The sequence below is a fragment of the Trichosurus vulpecula genome, chromosome 1 (genome assembly GCF_011100635.1).
Source record: "Trichosurus vulpecula isolate mTriVul1 chromosome 1, mTriVul1.pri, whole genome shotgun sequence".
In the NCBI taxonomy this organism is placed as follows: Eukaryota; Metazoa; Chordata; class Mammalia; order Diprotodontia; family Phalangeridae; genus Trichosurus; species Trichosurus vulpecula.
The window spans coordinates 373,637,197-373,653,690 of record NC_050573.1 but is presented as its reverse complement, the minus strand read 5'-3'; the positions used below and the strand labels follow the sequence as shown (position 1 = coordinate 373,653,690).

Below are 16,494 nucleotides of genomic sequence, written 5' to 3'. Positions count from 1 at the left end.
TAAGAGTATGCTCTCTCTGGTTCATCTGAAGAGGAATAGAGTAAATCACTCTTTTTTTATCAAAAGAAGAAAAAAGAGCCAGGCAGAGCTTTAGAAGCCTGTCATTTCCCCTGAAATACATATTTAAAATAATCCCAACAAAGAAGTATTCATCTATTTAAAAGCTATAGGCACTACAGTCTCTATAGCTCTAAATTACACCTTACATTAAAGAGGGAAGAAACAAATAGTATGTATTCTAAAAATAAATATTGACTGAGCACAAAAGCTTGTTTGAAAGCTGCAAGTCCATATGGGTACACAATTCCTCCAGTGTGAAGGCCAATGAAGATAGAGAGCTATTTCCACCAATAATTAAATGTGGGTGCTCTTCTCTTCTTCAGGCTAGAAATTGGTGAGGTTTACATATAAGAGAAAATAAAACCTCAGATACCAAATAGGAGCTTCTTATGGGAATAACTAGTGACAATGACTGAATTGAAAAAAATGGCATTTTAAAGAATTTTTGTTTGGTTTTATTATTTTAATACATTGCATTACACTGATAGGGTACAGGCTCTGGAAACCCCCCCCTTGAATTCTCCTTGAATGTTCCCACTTGATCTGGTGTATGCCTGTGGCATCTACACATCCCAATCATTTGGCCTTTCATTGTCTGCACCTGGCCCTACCCTAGGCTTGGCACCCTTGACTCTATCTAGACTTCATTTTTCCCTGGCCACATGGTCCAGGTCCCTAGCATTCCTGGCTCTTCTCTGTTACCTCATAGTCACCTTAGCTTTTTGGCCATTCCCATGTAGATCCTCCCTAGACCCCTTCTTCAGTTACCCCAGACTACTTGGTCACTCCTAGACCCCTCTCACAGTCTTTCCGTATATAAAATCCATCTTGTTTCCATAAAAGTGCTCAGATTCAGTCTGGCCCACTTATAGTGGTATTACAGATGCTAAGATCCCTTAAGAGTCTATCCAATGCTGAGATTCCTTAAGAGTCTGGCCAATATGGTGGATTTTTAATAAATCTTGTTTTCTTTGGCTGAAAGAAGTCAGGGTATAATTTATTTGGGCATTACCCATGTGTCTCCATTTATGGGACCCAGAACCCGTAAGCCTCAACAATGCTATTCTTGTTACCACAGGCCTTATACTATTGCATTTTAATTCTGGCTGGACTCAAATAAGCTGTTTGAAGTAGGCAGGGATACCTCCTCAACTAGTTACCTTAAATCCTCATTCCAAATGCTACTTCTTCCAAAAGATTTTCCCTCATCATTAATTTCTTTCCACAAAAAAATCTTGTATTTATTTTATACTCATACACATATACATATAAATGTCCTTCCATTTACTATGTAAAGTTCTTGAAGGAAAGAAGTACTTTATTTTTGTCACCATACAAGTAACACTTGAGATCATACATGGTGTGGAGGAGACACTTGATAATTATTTGATGATTAAGAGGAATCATTTTAAACTTAAGATATGAAACTCTTAAGCAATAAAATTTCAAACATTAGTAAGTGGATGAAAGAAGATTGAAGGGAAGGGAACATCACAGCCTTCTCAATACCGTTAAAGTCAAACTATATGAGTCATTATGTACACTGTCTTCAAGTTAAAAGTCATAGGAACATGGAGCTGGAAGGAGCCTTAAGGATCCTCTAATCCAATTTTCTCACTATATTAATGAAGAAACTGATAACCAGAAATGTTAAGAGTTGCCCTAAGTCACATATGTAGTAAGGGAGACAAACTAAATTTGAACATGATTTTTGACCTTCAAAACCAACTTTCCTTCCATTCTATCATGATGCTTTCCCTAACTGCTAGGGCAAAGACAAGATCTTTTGTGATATTGCTGGGCAAACAGTGAGTCCTAAATGAGTACTGAAAGAATGAAACCTCCTTCTACTTCAGGATTAGAGTAATTACTTTCTTTCATCTTTTGAAACCACCCTCAAAAAAGCAGAGTAATCTAACTTCTAATGGTTAATCTCTTTCCAAGTTAGTCCTACCTCTAGGATATGTAGAACCAAAATTGAAATAATAATGCCTTATCCTGAAGTGAAATACGGACAGGGACTATGTTTACCTATTTTGGGAAGTATGCTATCTAAATCTTGTCCTTTATTACAGTAAAACTCACAGGACTTAAAGAAGCTGAACCTCCTCAGCTATTATGACACATCTTCAGATTCTTCTCCTTGTCTGTGTTGCTCTGGCAATGGGGCTTGCTTGGTTCCCTTCTGAGAGAGTGGTGTTTTTTCTCTGGGCCATTCCTTGATTCAGGAGTTTCTAAAGCCAGGCCCATTATATAGATCCATGGCTAAATAGGATCCACACTTGTAGGAAAAAAAATACAGTGGGTAAACTATTATATTTGCACATTCTCACCAACAGGGAGCTGGCCTTGCCTTCAGTCTTCCAGAAGTAATTTTGTTATCACATTTCTCTGCCTCACATTTGCCCCACTTCAGGACATCTTATGAAACTGTTTAGCTTTCCTGCTGATATCAAGCTATCCATTCAGGAAGATATCTGCTGAATCCAAAAATCCTTTTTGGAGAGCTGTGTTATAATGGCTGTTTGATTTGAATTTTCACACACATATCTGAATCTTGCACTGTTTTATAGATGGTTTTCAAAGTCAAATTATTTTAGAACCTTCCTCATAGGTTTCAGCAAGGGTTTTGTGAGTGTGTGTGTATGTATGTATGTACTTGTGTGTGTGTGTGTGTGTGTGTGTGTGTGTGTGTGTGTGTACGTATAAGAAAGAACTATATAATTCAAAGTCTATCAAGATTGAGGAGAAAAAAGAAGACACTATTTTGAATAATGAGACCTAATACTTGGGAAGTGGTTCCTCAGAGAACCAAAATGATGAAGTTAAAGAAAAATGGTGAGGGTAAGGGATCGTATGTTTTTAGGGGTTCTCAAGACCCCAAACACCGACACCCTGGGACCTGCCATGTAAATTCGACTTGAGCCTTCTCAGCCAAAGAAAAAGAAAAATTTATTAAATATTTGCCATAATGAGTAGTCTTAAGAAATCTCACCATTTGTGATGCTTGTTTTCACAAGCAGGCCAGATTCAATCTAATGGGCTAGATTAAATCTGAGGGCCTTCATGGAAGCAAGATGGATCTTATATACAGAAAGATTGTGGGAGGGATTGAGGGTGGTTAATTGGTCTGTGGTGACTAAAGGAGGGGTTTAGGGAGGGTCTTGAGGAGGAATCTAAGAAGGATTTGATGGGCCTGAGGTGACTAGAGGTCAAGACTCCCGGAAACAAGAGAATGGGATTTTGATGGAATCAAGGGTAGGAAGCAGCTTGACAATAGAGGGCTAGTCTAGGTAGAGATTTGGGCCTAAATAATGAAGGCTTATGGCCTCAAGCAAAGATCAGATCTAGTGGGAAGATTCAAAGAGAGTTCAAGGGGGTTCCCAGAGACTGTACCGCCATCACCTATGCCATATCTGGTACTGCCTCTAAGGACCCCAGGGCACTAGATAAAAAGAGAGGGAATAGGTGTATTGAAAAACCTTCTCATGGAAATCATCACTTCTTATGGTCCCTGATTTGCAGAAGTTCAATCCAAGTCACATGAATGTAAAGTTTATTTTACATTATAAATATATATATATATATATATATATATATATATATATACATATACATATATTATCAAGTATTATATTGTAATATATATTATAAAGTTTATATTTCCCCTCTAATAATCCATATCAGTTTTTACTCAATAACCAAGGTTAATTATCTGAAAATATCCTTTTTGCCATGCCATTCTTTTTTTAAATGGTATTGATATGTCCATTTTGTTTTATGAATTATGTCCATCCTTCTTGTCCCTGATATTCAGTGTCATTCAAAATCTGATCCAACATAACGCTTCCAACCTTCTCCTTATAGCCCACCATTGTCAACCTACAGCTTTAGCCAAGCTGGCCAGAACAGGTTCTCAGAACCTTTTTAATACATTTTCTCCTCCAAATCTTTGTCCATGATAGTTGTTTCAGCTGCAATGGCCTCTCCTGTATATTGTCGTAACTTACTTAAATTGCAGAAGCAGAAAAGTTTTGTCAAAAGAGCACTGGACTTGGCATTCTGCTGTGTTTGGATATTGCTCTGATGTTTAATAGCTATGTGTGTGACCATAAGCAAATCAATTTAACTTTTCTAACCTTCAGTTTCTGTTTCTGTCTTGTGGGGAAATCAATAGTTCACTACTCACATTATTATGCTGTCATGAGTAAGAGATTTTACAAAACCCTAAAGCAGCATATGGGGACAGATGGGTGGTACAGTTGGGCCTGAAGTCAGCATGATTCCTCTTCCTGAGTTCAAATCCGGTCTCAGATTCTTACTGGCTCTGTGATCCTAAGTCATTAACCTTGTTTGCCTCAGTTTCCTCATCTCTAAAATGACCTGGAAAAAGAAATGTCAAACCACTCCAGTATCTTTGGCAAGAAAACCCCAAATAATTTCACAAATAATCATACACAGTTGAAGAATGACTCAACAACAATAAAGCCTCATATACATTTGAATGATTAATATTAAAAATCTTTTAAGGCATAACTCCATTGTGAGCTTTCTTGTGAAGACCTTTTTTATTTCCATAATTCAAATTACTCCTCTTTCCCACTTGAGTGGGATAAATGAAGACCTCTCATAAAAATAAAGATAAATTAAATAAGTGAGATAATAAAAACCTCTTATGAAAACTAAGTCTCAGTTTTTCTGCTTGGTTTTTCTGTAAGACAAGATGGTAACTGTGGGAACACAAATTAGTGACTGTGAGATACCTGGAAATAAGAATAGGGCACAGGAAGTTCACATCTGTTTGCTTATCTATGGGCAAGGGGCCAAGAAAGGAAGGATAAGAGCAGAAAAACCAGGTGTGAACTTTGTTATGCAAACCTGGTCAGAGGCTGCTAAGATGTAAGACATCTGCCCCAGATGTAAGAGATGTCCGCAGATGTAAGAGATGTCCATTGCAGGCATAAGAATGTTGGGAAAGACAGTTTCTCACAGATGTGAGAATTATTGGGAGACTAGGTGACAGACCAACTGGTTTCCGCTTGTCAAGTTAACCAAACTCCTTGTTCTTTGTCACTGTCATTTGGGTAGATTTATTGGGTTCTAGATTGTACCCTCAAGGCTTGCAATTTTGAACCTATGGGAAGAAGTAGGGAGGAAATCACAGTTAGGGCCTGTAAAAAAACCCTGCATTTTCTGTATTTGGTGCCCTGACACTGAGAGAACTTGAGAGACCTTTCATTGTGAGTGGCCCTTTCCCATGGGATCATAATAAAATCCTTTCTACTCTCTACTTGGAGAAGCTTCTGGTTTTAATTCATCAACTGTCCCACACACACTCATCAACATCAAGGTATTATTTATAATTATACACAACTATGTTATATATATATATATACACACATACATACATATGTGTTTGTGTTTAACTGTGTATATATTATCTACCTAGCTAGATTACAAATTCCTTGAGGGTAGGAAGCAGGTCTCATTAATTTTTCTATATCATGCAGAAATTTGGCATTACCTTGGCTATAACTTATAACTATAGCTGCTATAGCACTTATCATGCGAACAGGAAACATCTCATGCAATGTTTATTCAACAAAGACCTTAAGAATAAGGAAGAATAATGAAGTAGGAAACAGAGAACCAATGTTTACCTTTGAGCAAGGAAATAATTGGATAAAAAGAGACTTTTTTGTAGATGAATTGATCAACTAATATGGTTGCAAGGGACGTCAGATATGAACTACTCTAACTCCTTCATTTCAAAAGTGACGACACTGAAGCTCAGACACATGCAGGTAGTAAGTGGCCAACCCAAAACCTAAAAGCAGTTCCAATAACCATTTCAGTATTCTTTGTCCTGTGATATGGTTCTTGCAAACATGTAAAAGATTTGCAATACAGACAAACTATATTTCTCTGTCTAGGAAGTATGCTCAGGATGAAGGATGGGTAATCTTCAGGATGCCCCTGTTTTACTCCACTTGAGTTGCTCTACCTGAATGAGTTCTTCTTCATATGGAGAATTTCTGATATACTTGAAAAGATTGAATGCAGCCAGGAAATCTGGAGAATTTGTTGGATCTCCCTGCAGAAGTGTATGCAGAAGTGTCAACCAGAGAAAGAATGGTTAACTCACTCAGTAGCAAAAACTGGAATAATGGACTTGTGCTGGTTTCCCTCCCCAGGTGGAAGCCTCTATAGAGGCTATTCTAAGTGTCTAGAGACACTACTTTAAGCCTGAACATGTCCAGTAATCCCATAACATCCATAGAGGTCAAGAGGCAGTTTCTTCGGAAAAAATTAAATGCCTAGAAACAAAGATGGTTAAACTTTGTGAAATGATTTATTGGGGGGAAAAAAGAAAAAAAAAAGTTTCACAGATTAGGAAAAGAAATTCTCATTTCTTTATGTGGGAAGATTCAGAATCAGAGGGCAAAAGAGTTAAGTCAAAAGCTTCTTTTTTAGAAGGCAAATTAGCTACTCTTTGTTACTCCACCTTCTCTCTATTGCTAAACAGGTTATCCATTGCCATGGGCTATTCTCAGGCCTCAGTCCCGCAGACCCTGCATTTTTATTTAAGTGCTTCATTTCATTATAGCTTTATAAGATATCAAAGCTTTTTAAAGATTGCTATGGATAATATTTTCTCATTGATGCTTCTGTTACGCGGATGGAAATAGAGTAGCCCTATTCACTGAGAAAAAATTTTAAAGGCTCACATTTCTAATTTTAATTGAGTGTCAATTGAAATGCTGCTCCCATTAAAAAAAACATGGTTCATCTTTCTGTTTCCATGGGGTCTCACTCCTCTGCAAAACAGTTTGATCAAGGCTATAGCAGAAAAGTATTTGCAAGTATAAATACAATCAGTGAGCCCAAGATGATAAAGTACAGAAGTATGCAGCTGAGCTCTCCCAACATTCTCAGTGAAACAACTTTAAAATAATGCTTAAAATAATGCCTCAAATCAAATTTAGGAGTGGTAGAGCCAACAAAAAGTCAAGATGACACATTCTTGCAATTCAAGACAACATGGGAGGAGGGAAAAAAGAGACCAGAATGGGAAGGATAAATTGTGAAGCCTTCACAGGGTAAAAATATAGCAGTTACATTCTCCTCATATTTCTGAAATAAGGAATGTCTGAGGGAGTAGGAGAGGATTGGAAGTTAACCTTGTGGTAACTAAGCTAACTTCTGGAAAGTCAGGGCCTGAAGCAGTAGGGGCCCTTCTTTTCCCCCTCTCTCTGTGACCAAATATGGAAAGGGTCACTGTGACCTGCATTGAATGAGGCTGAAGGAATTGGCCCCCTCCCATCTCCTCATTTCTTCTCCTAGATTTTTGGATGCCACCCCAGCAGCTGAGTTGCAGTTTATCACACCTAGATTATAAACCCACCTCCCAGCCAATGGTGAGAAGGGATAGATGTGGGTGAGAATCTTTGTCCTAAAAGTATATCTGTCCCCGTACTTCCTTTTTACCCTGCCTCCTCCACTAGTTTTACTAATGGAGGCATGCCCAAATCTTGCAAGGTTTGTAAAATAAATTCGCTTTGCTTCTCCTAAAGATGTCTCTCCTATTATTTGAATTTTCTGTCTCATACAGACCTGTGACATGGAGGAGGAGGCTGGCCCAGAGCTCATGTGGATAAAACACCAGTATCACTAAGTGAAGGTGGCAGAAGCAGCAACAGGTTTGGGGGTTTTCAAGCCAGATATGGGAAGGGGACTTGTCAATAAGAAATTACAGGATCTCCTGTGGTAGCACTGGACTCAGAACCACATGCTATTTGGCAACTGCATTGCCTTTACCCACTTTTTGGTCATAGTTTTAGAGCATAGAGGAGAACTTCCATTCAAGAGGGAGTGGCAGTCCTGAAGGGTATCTTTACTACTGGCCCCAATGGATAGGGGACCTGGAGTGGCAGTATCAATTCCAATTCAAAGGGAGGAAAAGCCCCAAAAATCAGTATAGACTGCAATCCCAAGGAGGGATCATGGACCCTTTAGGGGTAAGGACCTCAGTGCTCACCAAGAGAGCATGCCTCTCCCAGATTGCCTCACCTTGGAAGCAACAAAAACTTCCAAACCCATAGAACTAGATCTGAAAACATCAGAGAGAAAAGACTGAAGCTTGAGACAGACCTCCCCCGACCCCAACACACACACACATCTGTAACAGAGACCAACATTAACAAAAGTTTCAAATAAAGAAATAGAATGGAAAAAAATGAGTAAATAACAACAAAAACTGAATATAAAAGGTTACTATGGTGACAGGGAAGAGGAAGACACAATTGCAGATGAAGACAATGAAGTCAAAATAGCTGCAAGCAAAGTTTCAAAGTAAAATGTGAATTGGACACAAGCCTAACAAGAAATCCCAAGAAAGCAAAAAAAAAAGTTGTTTTTTTTTTAAATCAAATTAGAAGGGTAGAGGGAAAAATATATACAGAAATGCCAACAAAGGAAGAAAATAATGAAAAGACAATAAATATCTTGGGAAAAGAAGGACAGAATACTGAAGAAAATATTATCTAAAAAAATTGGCTGAATAAAAGAAAGAGGTACAAAACCTTAATGAGGAAAATAATTTCTTAAAAATTAGAATTGCACAAGTTGAAGATAATGACTTCATGAGACATCAAGAAACAATAAATCAAAGTCAAAAGAATGAAAAAAAAACAATGTGAAACGTCATGAAAAACCAACAGATTTGGGAAATAGATTGAGGAGGATACTTGGAAATGATTGGATTCCTGAAAACCACACTCAAAGAAAGAGCCCAAACATCATCTTTTAAGTTATAATAAGGAAAATATCCTCAATATCCTAGAGCCAGAGGGTAAAATAAAAATTGAAAGAATCTACCAATTACCACTTCAGAGGGATGTCAAAATGAAAACTCCAAGGAAAATTATAGCCAAACTTTAGAGCTCACAGATCAAAGAGAAAATACTTCAAGCAGGAAGAAATAACCTTTCAAATATTGTGTAGCCACAGTTAGACTCACCCAAGATTTAGCAGCTACCAAGTTAAAGGAGATGAGGACTTGGAATATGGTATTCCAGGAGTCAAAAGAACTGGGATTACAATCAAGAATAACCTACCCAATAAAACTGAGTATAATTCTTCAAGGGAACTATTGACATTTATTGAAATAAGGAATTTTCAAAAATTGCTGAGGGAAAGAAAAGAGCTGATTAGACAATTTAACTTTTAAATACCAGAATCATGAAAAAGAAATCATAAGACACTGAATAAAGATAAAGTATGTATCTTTCTATATGAAAAGATGATAAATGTATTTTTTTTAGAAAAAAATATTTAGTTTTCAACATTTATTTTTATAAGATTTTAAGTTCTAAATTTTTCCTCCTCTCCCGACTCCCTGAGACATATTGAAATCTGATATATGCTATACATGTACAATCATATTACACATTTAATGGCAAGCAAAGTGGGACTTTTTGATGTTTTGTTCTTTTAGTGTGCTTCTCAGCACTAAGGTAATCAAGTGTCTGATTGAGCTTTGCCTTTGTTTGATTCAAGAGTCTTTGATGACCAGCTTAAGTCATAAGAATGCCTAAGTCACATGAGTTTGAGTCACATATTTGTGACACCCTCTGTGGGCTGACCCTGAAGAAGTGTATATACTCAGGTTAGCATTCTGCTTTGGGGATCACTCACTGGAAAAGTGTTCATGTGATTTGGCCAGACAAGACCGTGGGTAGCCATTAAGGAGCCCCCTGGCTTTGAAAACCCACATGTTGGTGCTTCTCTTTCTGGTAACTACATATGTATTGCTATGGACAGACAGTTAGAAGCCTGTCTGTAGATTTGTGTTATTTTCTCTGTTTGTAATTTCTGTTTGTGTTTCCTCTGAAGTTCAGGGTGCTGACTTTTTCCCCTGAACTCAGTGAATGATATATGTACTGTCAATTAAATTGAGATTGTTAACCTCTTAAAGTTGTTTTCCTTTAGAAAAGCAGATCAAAGAACCTGTGCTAGAAGCCCTTCTGTGTGCTGGTGTTATTGGCCTCAAACCTCCACAGTAGCTGCAAGTAACATTGTTGTTACAAACATATTTCAACATTAGTCACACTGTGAAAGAAGAATCAGAACAGAAGAAAGAATAGAAAGAGAAGAAAAAAAGAGAATAGTATGCTTTGATCTGCATTCATACTCCATAGTTCTTTCTCTAGATGGGGATAGCATTTTCCAACATGAGTCTTCTGGAATTGTCTTGAATCACTGTATTGCTGAGAAGGGCTAAGTCTACCAAAGCTGGTCATTGAACAATTTTGATGTTACTGTGTATACAACACTTCTAGTTCTGCTCACTTCAGTCAGCATCAATTCATCTAAGTATTTCCAGTTTTTTTCTGAAATCTGCCTCCTCATCCTTTCTTATTGCATGTTAGTATTAGATTACATTCATCTACCACAACTTGTTTAGCCATACTCCAATTGATGGCCATCGCCTCAATTTCCAATTATCTTTTTTAGTCTATCCTTCCATGGCCTATATTACACATAATTTTTCTTGCATAATTATCTGATAATGTTGCATTTAATATTTTTGCCTTTCTGCATTTCATTGTGAAGTTTTGTGCCCTAATGGTCAATTTTTGTGTAGGTGCCACTTGCTCTGAGAAAAAGGTATATTCCTTCCTATCCCCAATCAGTTTTCTCCAGAGTTCTATCATAAACTTTTCTAAAAGTCTTTTCATGTCCTTAACTTCTTTCTTGTTTATTTTATGGTGAAATTTATCTAGTTGTGGGATGCAGAGATGGAGGTCCCCAACTAATATAGTTTTGCTGTCTATTTCTTCCTGTAATTCACCTAAGTTCTTTAAGATTCTGTATGCTATACTACTTGGTGCAGATAATGTTTAGTATTCATAAGACTTCATTGTCTGTGGTACCTTTTAGCAAGATGTAGTTTACTTTCTTATCTCTTTTAACTCGGTCTATTTTTGCTTTGTCTGAGATCAGGATTGCTGCCCCTGCTTTTTTATTTCAGCTGAAGCATAATATATTCTGTTCCAGCTTTTTACCCATACTCTGTGTGCATCTCTCTCCTTCAAATGTGTTTCTTAGAAAAAATATATTGTAGAATTATGGTTTTTAATCCACTCTGCTATCCACTTCTGATTTATGGGACAGTTCATCCCATTCAGATTTACAGTTAAAATTACTAACTGTGTCTTTCTCTCCATCCCATCTCTCCACCCCTGTTTATACTTTTCTCACTCCTTTCACCCTTTCCCTCCTCAACAGTGTTTTGATTCTGACAATCACCTCCATTAATCTGTCCTCTCTTCTATCCACCCCTCCCTTTTCTTTAGCCTTTCTCTTCCTACTTGCCTATATGATAGGACAAAGTTATATAACTAACGGAATCTGTATGTTATTCCCTCTTTGAGCCAAATCCAATTAGAGTAAGGTTCAAACAATACTCATCGCCATCCCTTATTGCCCTCTACTGTAATGTCTCTGCATATCTTTATGTGATGTAATTTACCCTATTCTGCCCTACTTCCTCTTCTTTCCATGCAATCCTTTTTTCATCTCTTTAATAATTTTTTTTTATCATCTCATTGAAGTCAACTTATAATCAGACCTTTTGTCTATGTATTCCCCTCCTTACTGCCCTAATAAAGATACAGGTCTCAAAAGTTACAAGTATTATCTTCCTGTGTAGGTATGCAAACAGTTTAACCTTATTTAAAATTTTTTTCTTTCCTGTTTGCCTTTTATTCTTCTCTTGAATCTTATATTCATATAATATCTTGGTATATCATATTCCAAGCCTTCTCATCCTTTAATGTAGAGGCTGCCAAGTCCTGTGCAATCTTGATTCCATGGCTCCATGATATATAAATTGTTTCTTTCTGGCCGATGCCAATATTTTCTCCTGAACCTGATAATTCTGGAATTTGGCTGCAATATTCCTTGCAATATTCATTTTGGCATCTCTTTCAGGAGGTGATCAGTGAATTCTTTCAATGACTATTTTAACCTCTGGTTCTAGGACCCCAGGGAAGTTTTATTTGGTAATTTCTTGAAAGATTCTCTCTAGGCTTTTTTTGATCATGACTATCAGGTAGTTGAATAATTCTTAGAGTGTCTCTCCTGGATCTATTTTTTTTACATTTTCTTCTATGCTTTTTTCCATTCTTTTGATTTTCTTTGACTGATTATTGATGCCTCATATAGTCATTAGTTTCTACTTGCCCAATTCTAATTTTACAGAAATTATTTTCTTCGGTTAGTTTTTGTACTTACTTTTCCATTCGGGCAATTCTTTTTTAGGAGTTGTTTTCTTTGGTGGACTTTTTTCCTGTTTGGCCAATTGTACTTTTTGAAGAATTGTTTTCTTCAGTCAATTTTTGTCATTTCTTTCCCAAGCTGTTGACTCTTTCTTGCATACCTCTCATTTCTTTTCCCAATTTTTCTTCTACCTGTCTTTTTAACTTTTAAAATTCTTTTTGAGCTCTTTCAAGAAATCTTTTTGGGCTTGAGACCAATTCATATCCCTTTTTGAGGTTTTGGAACTAGGTATATTGACAATGTTGTCCTCTTTTGAATTTGTCTTTTGATCTTCCCTGTCACTTTCTATGGTCAATGTTAACTTTTGCTTCTAGCTCATGTTTTTTGCTTATTTCCTTACTTTTAAATTTGAGCTCTCCTGCTGGAGCACAGGGGGCATTGTCCCAAACTTCTTGTCCTAGGGGCCAAGGGCCTCGTCCCTGATTTTATGAGCTGGGGCCTCAGCTGCTGGCAGCTCGAGACTATAGGGGTCTGGCAACTAACCTTGTTCTGAACTGACATCCTAGTGGTGGTACCTGGTGTGTGCTGAGGCCAGGTGGGATTTTTATGCATTTCCCTGGGACTTTGATGAAGCATGTGGATGCTTGTCTACTGGAGGATTCCTGTTTTCCCTGGGCTATACTGAAGCATGTGGGTTCTGGCTGCTAGAGGATCTCTGCCCAACCTGGGCTGTGCCAAAGCATGTGGAGGTACTTAGAGCTGGATTCTGCCAGTTCCCCTGACTATACGGAGGCATATGGGGGGTGGGGTCTTGGTATTGGTGTTTGCTTGCTCCACCACACTGAAGATCAGGATATCCCACTGATTTGCTGAGGTGGAGCATGCTGCTGGCTTGCTGTGATGCTTCCTGTCCTGAGATGTGCTCCCCTTTTGCTTGAGTGATATGGGCTTTTCTTGATGATCTTTCAAGTCTTCTCTGCTAAAGGAATGCTCCACCTGACCTTTCTGCTTGCTCTCCTTTTCCAGGATTTGTTCTGGGGCAGTATTTTATGATTATTTGGAGGTCAACCTGGGAGAGCTACAACAATTTACTGTTTACTCTGCCATCTTGGCTCCTGGAAGTTGACCTCAAGAATCTTAGACTACAAATCTACATTCTGATTCCTGCTTTTTAGACATAAATTGTTTACCACTAAGCTTCTTCCTTTTTAAATGTGCTTACTCTTCTAAACTATTTATTCTGTCTTCCAGGACACTAAGAGCTCCTTGAATCCATTGACTATCATGGCCATATACCACGTGACCTCAGGTTTTAAAATAACACCAGTAAAAATAATAATTTTTATTAGTAAATTGTATTGTATTACTATCATTCTGTTTGCATTTCCACATTGTTCCTTCTTAAAGGAAATAGACTTGGAGTGATATTTTGTCTTTTTCTTTTTTACACAACTTCACTGGCCAGTCAGTATGAATCCCAGGTTGAGAAGATTAGGTAAATATCAAACCATTCATTTTCAGGATAGATTTTGAAGGTGTTTGATTTGAATGGTATTTAGTTAATTTAATTCCTATTCAACCTATGGAAATCTCTCCTTCTAAACAATATTAATGCAAAGAGGTGAGTGATTAAAAAAGATTCGATGTCAGTGAGTATAAATGCATAAGCATATTTCCAGATTGGTGGTAACCTGCATATATATGTCATTAATATTTATTTATAATAATTTACAAAGTGTACCTCCCATTCTAGAATTCTGGAAGGCCAGAATTCTTTCAAAGGCACATCAAAATCATATGTATATATATATATATATATATATATATATATATATATATATATACACACACACACATATATATATATATACACACACATATATATATATGTATATATGTATGCATGTATGTATCCATCTTAGAGTGGAAAGAATATTTGATTTGAAATCAGGAAATCTAGGTATAAATCCCAAATATTTTACTATTTGTGTGAACTTAAAAAAGGTTTGCCTCCTCTATGGGCTTTGGTTCCCCCATTTGTAAAGTGAAGTAGTTAGACACAATAATCTTTATAATCTCTTTCAGCTTTAAAGTCTGAATGCTCTATAGTGTATATGCTTTTCCTTACTATAATCTTAATAAGCCTAAGGTTTCCACTTCCCAGCACCATAGAAAGCAAGCCAACAATTCCATGGTCCATGTTTAAAAAACAGAATTAAAATGATTTTAAAATTTTGCACTAAAATATCTGGGGTTGTTCGGGTGCTTGTAAGGTATTATTGTATCTACTTCAGATAAGAAGCAAATACTGAAAACAAACAGTCCTGGCTTGTAGTTTTGTTTCTTCTTCCAATCAATGTTGTCTGAGTAGAAATACTGATGCATGTCTCTAGGTGGCAGCAACAACCTAAGGACTTGATTTCAGGAGACTGAAAGTCTTCATATGATCAGGGAAAACCCTAAGAAAAATCAGTTTGACAGGCAAGCTCTCTTTCTCTCTCATGCCTGAAAGACATAGGTCTATCTTAGCTTCAGACACATTAATAGGATGTTTTTTAAAGCAACAATAAAAGTATAAAGAGTTAATAGCAACCAAATGAGTACTTCTAGCCAGGTTTGCCTGAGGTGCCTGTGGAGTTGATGATAGTTTGCTATGATATGATTTCAAAGTTACAGGAAAGGACTAAATGTACAAAAGCCGCAAACTCCCCAATGTCTGATAAAGAAATTCTAATTAACCTTTGATTACATCCCTTAAATATTTTGACATTTTAAAAAGCAATTATCCCCCTCCCCCAACTACAAACAAATTTTTGTAGTTGAAAAAAATAAAGGAATATTAGAGCTGGCAATAGTTACAAAGATAATGGGCCTCTTCTTCTCTCTCCTCTCCTCTACTTCCTTCTCTGCTTCTCTTTTATAACATGGTTTTTAATTATGAGGCTCAAGTTAGATAACTTCTTTCAATGTAGCTTTGAAATCAGAAAATATTATTGCTATGTCAAAAAATCATCTTCATGCAAAACTTCCCCTGCCTATCTCTTTCTCTATTTTTAATGGTTCCAGCATTAGCCTAGTTGTCCTAATTTAAAATTGGATATGAAGCCATCCTTGACTTTTCCCTATTTTTTACATTTAAATAGCATTGTATTTTTCCCCAGTTACACATCAATAAAGCATTTTAGCATTCATTTGTACAAGATTTTTAGTTCCCAGTTTTAGTCACTTGTTCTGTTGCCTTCTTCTGAAACAGTTTGATATAGTTTATATATGTGCTATCATGTAAAACATGTTTCCAGATTTGTTGTGGAAGTTGTGGAAAAAGAGTTGTAGAAGTAGAAATGGATCAAAAGAAAAAAGAACATGAGAAAGAATAAAGTAAGTGAAAAATATGCTTCGATCTGCATTCAGCATCCATAAGTTTTGTTTTTCGTTTTTTGTTTTTTTCATCTGGATATGGATAGCATTTTCCTTCATGAGTCATTTATACTTATCTTGGATCATTGTGTCGCTGAGAAGAGCTGAGTCATTCATTGGTGATCATCACACAAAGTTGCTGATACTGTGTACAATGTTTTCCTATTTCCACTCATTTCACTTTGCATCACTTCGTATTAGTCTTTCCAGGTTTTCCTGAAGTCTGCCTGTTCATTCTTTCTTTTTGCAAAATGGAATTCCATTACATTCATATTCCACGACTTGTTGAGCCATTTCCCAACTGATGGACATCCCTTTGATTTCCAATATTTTGCCACCATAAAAAGGCTTGCTATAAATATTTTTGCACATGTAGTTACTTTTCCTTTTTTATGATCTCTTTGGGATACAGATCTAATAGTGGTTTTGCTGGATCAAAGGAAGTGCACAATTTAGTTGCCCTTTGGACATAATTCCAAATTGCTCTCCAGAGTATTTGGATCATTTCACAACTCTCCCAAAAATTGCATTAGTGTCCTATTTTCCCACATCCTCTACAACATTTATCATTTTCCTTTTTTGTGATGTTAGCCAATCTGATTGGTGTGAGTTGGTATTTCAGAGTTGTTTTAATTTTCATTTCTCTACTCAAAAGTGATTTAGAGCACTTCTTCATATGCCTAGAGATAGCCTTGATTTCTTCATCTGAAAAATGCCAGTTCATATTCTTTGATG

General features: G+C 36.8%; 1 pseudogene; it reads left to right on the top strand.

Moving 5' to 3' along the window:
* The first annotated feature begins 4,783 nt into the window (after window positions 1-4,783).
* The window catches only part of LOC118838682, a 58,726-nt pseudogene continuing 47,015 nt past the window's right edge, over window positions 4,784-16,494 (top strand).